This window comes from Garra rufa, chromosome 1, assembly GCF_049309525.1.
Source record: "Garra rufa chromosome 1, GarRuf1.0, whole genome shotgun sequence".
NCBI classification, from domain to species: Eukaryota; Metazoa; Chordata; class Actinopteri; order Cypriniformes; family Cyprinidae; genus Garra; species Garra rufa.
In genome coordinates, this window is record NC_133361.1 from 87,547,744 (window position 1) to 87,555,243 (window position 7,500).

General features: G+C 41.0%; 13 non-coding genes across 13 annotated transcripts; all 13 read left to right on the top strand.

The window, feature by feature from the left end:
* Positions 1 to 670: 670 nt before the first annotated feature.
* On the top strand, positions 671 to 789 carry LOC141318406 (5S ribosomal RNA). The gene has a single exon (XR_012352726.1). It is a non-coding gene; the product is annotated as a 5S ribosomal RNA (ribosomal RNA).
* Positions 790 to 873: 84 nt separating this feature from the next.
* LOC141318101 (5S ribosomal RNA) lies at positions 874 to 992 on the top strand. The gene has a single exon (XR_012352437.1). It is a non-coding gene; the product is annotated as a 5S ribosomal RNA (ribosomal RNA).
* An 84-nt stretch (positions 993 to 1,076) lies between these two features.
* On the top strand, positions 1,077 to 1,195 carry LOC141319103 (5S ribosomal RNA). The gene has a single exon (XR_012353379.1). It is a non-coding gene; the product is annotated as a 5S ribosomal RNA (ribosomal RNA).
* Positions 1,196 to 1,996: 801 nt separating this feature from the next.
* Positions 1,997 to 2,115, top strand: LOC141297713 (5S ribosomal RNA). Its single transcript, XR_012341443.1, has one exon. It is a non-coding gene; the product is annotated as a 5S ribosomal RNA (ribosomal RNA).
* Positions 2,116 to 2,199: 84 nt separating this feature from the next.
* On the top strand, positions 2,200 to 2,318 carry LOC141318113 (5S ribosomal RNA). Its single transcript, XR_012352448.1, has one exon. It is a non-coding gene; the product is annotated as a 5S ribosomal RNA (ribosomal RNA).
* Positions 2,319 to 3,118: 800 nt separating this feature from the next.
* LOC141318125 (5S ribosomal RNA) lies at positions 3,119 to 3,237 on the top strand. Its single transcript, XR_012352459.1, has one exon. It is a non-coding gene; the product is annotated as a 5S ribosomal RNA (ribosomal RNA).
* Positions 3,238 to 4,038: 801 nt separating this feature from the next.
* On the top strand, positions 4,039 to 4,157 carry LOC141318136 (5S ribosomal RNA). The gene has a single exon (XR_012352470.1). It is a non-coding gene; the product is annotated as a 5S ribosomal RNA (ribosomal RNA).
* An 84-nt stretch (positions 4,158 to 4,241) lies between these two features.
* LOC141318947 (5S ribosomal RNA) lies at positions 4,242 to 4,360 on the top strand. The gene has a single exon (XR_012353231.1). It is a non-coding gene; the product is annotated as a 5S ribosomal RNA (ribosomal RNA).
* An 84-nt stretch (positions 4,361 to 4,444) lies between these two features.
* LOC141317375 (5S ribosomal RNA) lies at positions 4,445 to 4,563 on the top strand. The gene has a single exon (XR_012351790.1). It is a non-coding gene; the product is annotated as a 5S ribosomal RNA (ribosomal RNA).
* Positions 4,564 to 5,363: 800 nt separating this feature from the next.
* Positions 5,364 to 5,482, top strand: LOC141318148 (5S ribosomal RNA). The gene has a single exon (XR_012352481.1). It is a non-coding gene; the product is annotated as a 5S ribosomal RNA (ribosomal RNA).
* An 801-nt stretch (positions 5,483 to 6,283) lies between these two features.
* On the top strand, positions 6,284 to 6,402 carry LOC141318407 (5S ribosomal RNA). Its single transcript, XR_012352727.1, has one exon. It is a non-coding gene; the product is annotated as a 5S ribosomal RNA (ribosomal RNA).
* Positions 6,403 to 6,486: 84 nt separating this feature from the next.
* LOC141317585 (5S ribosomal RNA) lies at positions 6,487 to 6,605 on the top strand. Its single transcript, XR_012351955.1, has one exon. It is a non-coding gene; the product is annotated as a 5S ribosomal RNA (ribosomal RNA).
* Positions 6,606 to 6,689: 84 nt separating this feature from the next.
* LOC141319106 (5S ribosomal RNA) lies at positions 6,690 to 6,808 on the top strand. The gene has a single exon (XR_012353381.1). It is a non-coding gene; the product is annotated as a 5S ribosomal RNA (ribosomal RNA).
* Positions 6,809 to 7,500: the final 692 nt, after the last annotated feature.

Consider the following 7,500-nt stretch of genomic DNA (forward strand, 5'->3'; position numbering starts at 1 on the left):
TACTCTTAACATTTTAAGTGTATGTGTCTTTAATAAATGGATGGTTGGCCTGTCATGTGACTAGACACATGACAGGAAGCAGGAAGTACAACTGTATAAGAGAGCAGCATGACAAACAAAGGACAGTCACCAAACTGTTGGATTGAGGAGTTGCTAATTTTAGAGCTCACCTTTCCATTCCTCACCTGCAAACTTTGGATTACACTTTCTGTGGATTGTATATACACTGGTGGACACTCACATTGGACTTATCAACACACTGGGGTTCTTGGACTGTTTTTAGGGTATGGACAAATGAACTGTATTCTTTTAACAGAGTTTACCTGTTTTTAGGGTATGGACAAATGAACTGTATTCTTTTAACAGAGTTTACCTAGTTTTATCGTGTTGTTTTAAAGTCTTTTATGTGAACCTTGTAAATACACCAAATCTATTTAAACCAATTTTCTTTTATGTCTCATTCTTTTAACCACTAGTCATCTCTCACAGTTAAATCTGACCCCATTTTAGTCTTGTAACTCGGCTGATAAGGCCGATTGTTACACTTTTATGGGAGACCGCCTGGGAATACCAGGTGCTGTAAGCTTTTGCCTTTTCTTCACTATTTATATAATATGCTGGCTTTTACGGAGGCTGATCTTTAAATAGCCCACTTTTTGGAGCAGCCCTCGCTTATGGCCATACCGCGCTGAGAGCGCCCGATCTCGTCTGATCTCGGAAGCTAAGCAGCGTCGGGCCTGGTTAGTACTTGGATGGGAGACAGCCTGGGAATACCAGGTGCTGTAAGCTTTTGCCTTTTCTTCACTATTTATATAATATGCTGGCTTTTACGGAGGCTGATCTTTAAATAGCCCACTTTTTGGAGCAGCCCTCGCTTATGGCCATACCGCGCTGAGAGCGCCCGATCTCGTCTGATCTCGGAAGCTAAGCAGCGTCGGGCCTGGTTAGTACTTGGATGGGAGACCGCCTGGGAATACCAGGTGCTGTAAGCTTTTGCCTTTTCTTCACTATTTATATAATATGCTGGCTTTTACGGAGGCTGATCTTTAAATAGCCCACTTTTTGGAGCAGCCCTCGCTTATGGCCATACCGCGCTGAGAGCGCCCGATCTCGTCTGATCTCAGAAGCTAAGCAGCGTCGGGCCTGGTTAGTACTTGGATGGGAGACCGCCTGGGAATACAAGGTGCTGTAAGCTTTTGCCTTTTCTTCACTATTTATATAATATGCTGGCTTTTAGAAAGACGTGTTTTACCGCTCTATTTATTACAATCATTTACATGTATTATAGAGTTTTAAGTGTTTTACATGTTTTTTAGGCCATTTTATTACTCTTAACATTTTAAGTGTATGTGTCTTTAATAAATGGATGGTTGGCCTGTCATGTGACTAGACACATGACAGGAAGCAGGAAGTACAACTGTATAAGAGAGCAGCATGACAAACAAAGGACAGTCACCAAACTGTTGGATTGAGGAGTTGCTAATTTTAGAGCTCACCTTTCCATTCACCACCTGCAAACTTTGGATTACACTTTCTGTGGATTGTATATACACTGGTGGACACTCACATTGGACTTATCAACACACTGGGGTTCTTGGACTGTTTTTAGGGTATGGACAAATGCACTGTATTCTTTTAACAGAGTTTACCTGTTTTTAGGGTATGGACAAATGAACTGTATTCTTTTAACAGAGTTTACCTAGTTTTATCGTGTTGTTTTAAAGTCTTTTATGTGAACCTTGTAAATACACCAAATCTATTTAAACCAATTTTCTTTTATGTCTCATTCTTTTAACCACTAGTCATCTCTCACAGTTAAATCTGACCCCATTTTAGTCTTGTAACTCGGCTGATAAGGCCGATTGTTACACTTTTATGGGAGACCGCCTGGGAATACCAGGTGCTGTAAGCTTTTGCCTTTTCTTCACTATTTATATAATATGCTGGCTTTTACGGAGGCTGATCTTTAAATAGCCCACTTTTTGGAGCAGCCCTCGCTTATGGCCATACCGCGCTGAGAGCGCTCGATCTCGTCTGATCTCGGAAGCTAAGCAGCGTCGGGCCTGGTTAGTACTTGGATGGGAGACCGCCTGGGAATACCAGGTGCTGTAAGCTTTTGCCTTTTCTTCACTATTTATATAATATGCTGGCTTTTACGGAGGCTGATCTTTAAATAGCCCACTTTTTGGAGCAGCCCTCGCTTATGGCCATACCGCGCTGAGAGCGCCCGATCTCGTCTGATCTCGGAAGCTAAGCAGCGTCGGGCCTGGTTAGTACTTGGATGGGAGACCGCCTGGGAATACCAGGTGCTGTAAGCTTTTGCCTTTTCTTCACTATTTATATAATATGCTGGCTTTTAGAAAGACGTGTTTTACCGCTCTATTTATTACAATCATTTACATGTATTATAGAGTTTTAAGTGTTTTACATGTTTTTTAGGCCATTTTATTACTCTTAACATTTTAAGTGTAAGTGTCTTCAATAAATGGATGGTTGGCCTGTCATGTGACTAGACACATGACAGGAAGCAGGAAGTACAACTGTATAAGAGAGCAGCATGACAAACAAAGGACAGTCACCAAACTGTTGGATTGAGGAGTTGCTAATTTTAGAGCTCACCTTTCCATTCACCACCTGCAAACTTTGGATTACACTTTCTGTGGATTGTATATACACTGGTGGACACTCACATTGGACTTATCAACACACTGGGGTTCTTGGACTGTTTTTAGGGTATGGACAAATGAACTGTATTCTTTTAACAGAGTTTACCTGTTTTTAGGGTATGGACAAATGAACTGTATTCTTTTAACAGAGTTTACCTAGTTTTATCGTGTTGTTTTAAAGTCTTTTATGTGAACCTTGTAAATACACCAAATCTATTTAAACCAATTTTTTTTATGTCTCATTCTTTTAACCACTAGTCATCTCTCACAGTTAAATCTGACCCCATTTTAGTCTTGTAACTCGGCTGATAAGGCCGATTGTTACACTTTTATGGGAGACCGCCTGGGAATACCAGGTGCTGTAAGCTTTTGCCTTTTCTTCACTATTTATATAATATGCTGGCTTTTACGGAGGCTGATCTTTAAATAGCCCACTTTTTGGAGCAGCCCTCGCTTATGGCCATACCGCGCTGAGAGCGCCCGATCTCGTCTGATCTCGGAAGCTAAGCAGCGTCGGGCCTGGTTAGTACTTGGATGGGAGACCGCCTGGGAATACCAGGTGCTGTAAGCTTTTGCCTTTTCTTCACTATTTATATAATATGCTGGCTTTTAGAAAGACGTGTTTTACCGCTCTATTTATTACAATCATTTACATGTATTATAGAGTTTTAAGTGTTTTACATGTTTTTTAGGCCATTTTATTACTCTTAACATTTTAAGTGTATGTGTCTTTAATAAATGGATGGTTGGCCTGTCATGTGACTAGACACATGACAGGAAGCAGGAAGTACAACTGTATAAGAGAGCAGCATGACAAACAAAGGACAGTCACCAAACTGTTGGATTGAGGAGTTGCTAATTTTAGAGCTCACCTTTCCATTCCTCACCTGCAAACTTTGGATTACACTTTCTGTGGATTGTATATACACTGGTGGACACTCACATTGGACTTATCAACACACTGGGGTTCTTGGACTGTTTTTAGGGTATGGACAAATGAACTGTATTCTTTTAACAGAGTTTACCTGTTTTTAGGGTATGGACAAATGAACTGTATTCTTTTAACAGAGTTTACCTAGTTTTATCGTGTTGTTTTAAAGTCTTTTATGTGAACCTTGTAAATACACCAAATCTATTTAAACCAATTTTCTTTTATGTCTCATTCTTTTAACCACTAGTCATCTCTCACAGTTAAATCTGACCCCATTTTAGTCTTGTAACTCGGCTGATAAGGCCGATTGTTACACTTTTATGGGAGACCGCCTGGGAATACCAGGTGCTGTAAGCTTTTGCCTTTTCTTCACTATTTATATAATATGCTGGCTTTTACGGAGGCTGATCTTTAAATAGCCCACTTTTTGGAGCAGCCCTCGCTTATGGCCATACCGCGCTGAGAGCGCCCGATCTCGTCTGATCTCGGAAGCTAAGCAGCGTCGGGCCTGGTTAGTACTTGGATGGGAGACCGCCTGGGAATACCAGGTGCTGTAAGCTTTTGCCTTTTCTTCACTATTTATATAATATGCTGGCTTTTACGGAGGCTGATCTTTAAATAGCCCACTTTTTGGAGCAGCCCTCGCTTATGGCCATACCGCGCTGAGAGCGCCCGTTCTTGTCTGATCTCGGAAGCTAAGCAGCGTCGGGCCTGGTTAGTACTTGGATGGGAGACCGCCTGGGAATACCAGGTGCTGTAAGCTTTTGCCTTTTCTTCACTATTTATATAATATGCTGGCTTTTACGGAGGCTGATCTTTAAATAGCCCACTTTTTGGAGCAGCCCTCGCTTATGGCCATACCGCGCTGAGAGCGCCCGATCTCGTCTGATCTCAGAAGCTAAGCAGCGTCGGGCCTGGTTAGTACTTGGATGGGAGACCGCCTGGGAATACCAGGTGCTGTAAGCTTTTGCCTTTTCTTCACTATTTATATAATATGCTGGCTTTTAGAAAGACGTGTTTTACCGCTCTATTTATTACAATCATTTACATGTATTATAGAGTTTTAAGTGTTTTACATGTTTTTTAGGCCATTTTATTACTCTTAACATTTTAAGTGTATGTGTCTTTAATAAATGGATGGTTGGCCTGTCATGTGACTAGACACATGACAGGAAGCAGGAAGTACAACTGTATAAGAGAGCAGCATGACAAACAAAGGACAGTCACCAAACTGTTGGATTGAGGAGTTGCTAATTTTAGAGCTCACCTTTCCATTCACCACCTGCAAACTTTGGATTACACTTTCTGTGGATTGTATATACACTGGTGGACACTCACATTGGACTTATCAACACACTGGGGTTCTTGGACTGTTTTTAGGGTATGGACAAATGAACTGTATTCTTTTAACAGAGTTTACCTGTTTTTAGGGTATGGACAAATGAACTGTATTCTTTTAACAGAGTTTACCTAGTTTTATCGTGTTGTTTTAAAGTCTTTTATGTGAACCTTGTAAATACACCAAATCTATTTAAACCAATTTTTTTTATGTCTCATTCTTTTAACCACTAGTCATCTCTCACAGTTAAATCTGACCCCATTTTAGTCTTGTAACTCGGCTGATAAGGCCGATTGTTACACTTTTATGGGAGACCGCCTGGGAATACCAGGTGCTGTAAGCTTTTGCCTTTTCTTCACTATTTATATAATATGCTGGCTTTTACGGAGGCTGATCTTTAAATAGCCCACTTTTTGGAGCAGCCCTCGCTTATGGCCATACCGCGCTGAGAGCGCCCGATCTCGTCTGATCTCGGAAGCTAAGCAGCGTCGGGCCTGGTTAGTACTTGGATGGGAGACCGCCTGGGAATACCAGGTGCTGTAAGCTTTTGCCTTTTCTTCACTATTTATATAATATGCTGGCTTTTAGAAAGACGTGTTTTACCGCTCTATTTATTACAATCATTTACATGTATTATAGAGTTTTAAGTGTTTTACATGTTTTTTAGGCCATTTTATTACTCTTAACATTTTAAGTGTATGTGTCTTTAATAAATGGATGGTTGGCCTGTCATGTGACTAGACACATGACAGGAAGCAGGAAGTACAACTGTATAAGAGAGCAGCATGACAAACAAAGGACAGTCACCAAACTGTTGGATTGAGGAGTTGCTAATTTTAGAGCTCACCTTTCCATTCCTCACCTGCAAACTTTGGATTACACTTTCTGTGGATTGTATATACACTGGTGGACACTCACATTGGACTTATCAACACACTGGGGTTCTTGGACTGTTTTTAGGGTATGGACAAATGAACTGTATTCTTTTAACAGAGTTTACCTGTTTTTAGGGTATGGACAAATGAACTGTATTCTTTTAACAGAGTTTACCTAGTTTTATCGTGTTGTTTTAAAGTCTTTTATGTGAACCTTGTAAATACACCAAATCTATTTAAACCAATTTTCTTTTATGTCTCATTCTTTTAACCACTAGTCATCTCTCACAGTTAAATCTGACCCCATTTTAGTCTTGTAACTCGGCTGATAAGGCCGATTGTTACACTTTTATGGGAGACCGCCTGGGAATACCAGGTGCTGTAAGCTTTTGCCTTTTCTTCACTATTTATATAATATGCTGGCTTTTACGGAGGCTGATCTTTAAATAGCCCACTTTTTGGAGCAGCCCTCGCTTATGGCCATACCGCGCTGAGAGCGCCCGATCTCGTCTGATCTCGGAAGCTAAGCAGCGTCGGGCCTGGTTAGTACTTGGATGGGAGACAGCCTGGGAATACCAGGTGCTGTAAGCTTTTGCCTTTTCTTCACTATTTATATAATATGCTGGCTTTTACGGAGGCTGATCTTTAAATAGCCCACTTTTTGGAGCAGCCCTCGCTTATGGCCATACCGCGCTGAGAGCGCCCGATCTCGTCTGATCTCGGAAGCTAAGCAGCTTCGGGCCTGGTTAGTACTTGGATGGGAGACCGCCTGGGAATACCAGGTGCTGTAAGCTTTTGCCTTTTCTTCACTATTTATATAATATGCTGGCTTTTACGGAGGCTGATCTTTAAATAGCCCACTTTTTGGAGCAGCCCTCGCTTATGGCCATACCGCGCTGAGAGCGCCCGATCTCGTCTGATCTCAGAAGCTAAGCAGCGTCGGGCCTGGTTAGTACTTGGATGGGAGACCGCCTGGGAATACAAGGTGCTGTAAGCTTTTGCCTTTTCTTCACTATTTATATAATATGCTGGCTTTTAGAAAGACGTGTTTTACCGCTCTATTTATTACAATCATTTACATGTATTATAGAGTTTTAAGTGTTTTACATGTTTTTTAGGCCATTTTATTACTCTTAACATTTTAAGTGTATGTGTCTTTAATAAATGGATGGTTGGCCTGTCATGTGACTAGACACATGACAGGAAGCAGGAAGTACAACTGTATAAGAGAGCAGCATGACAAACAAAGGACAGTCACCAAACTGTTGGATTGAGGAGTTGCTAATTTTAGAGCTCACCTTTCCATTCACCACCTGCAAACTTTGGATTACACTTTCTGTGGATTGTATATACACTGGTGGACACTCACATTGGACTTATCAACACACTGGGGTTCTTGGACTGTTTTTAGGGTATGGACAAATGCACTGTATTCTTTTAACAGAGTTTACCTGTTTTTAGGGTATGGACAAATGAACTGTATTCTTTTAACAGAGTTTACCTAGTTTTATCGTGTTGTTTTAAAGTCTTTTATGTGAACCTTGTAAATACACCAAATCTATTTAAACCAATTTTCTTTTATGTCTCATTCTTTTAACCACTAGTCATCTCTCACAGTTAAATCTGACCCCATTTTAGTCTTGTAACTCGGCTGATAAGGCCGATTGTTACACTTTTATGGGAGACCGC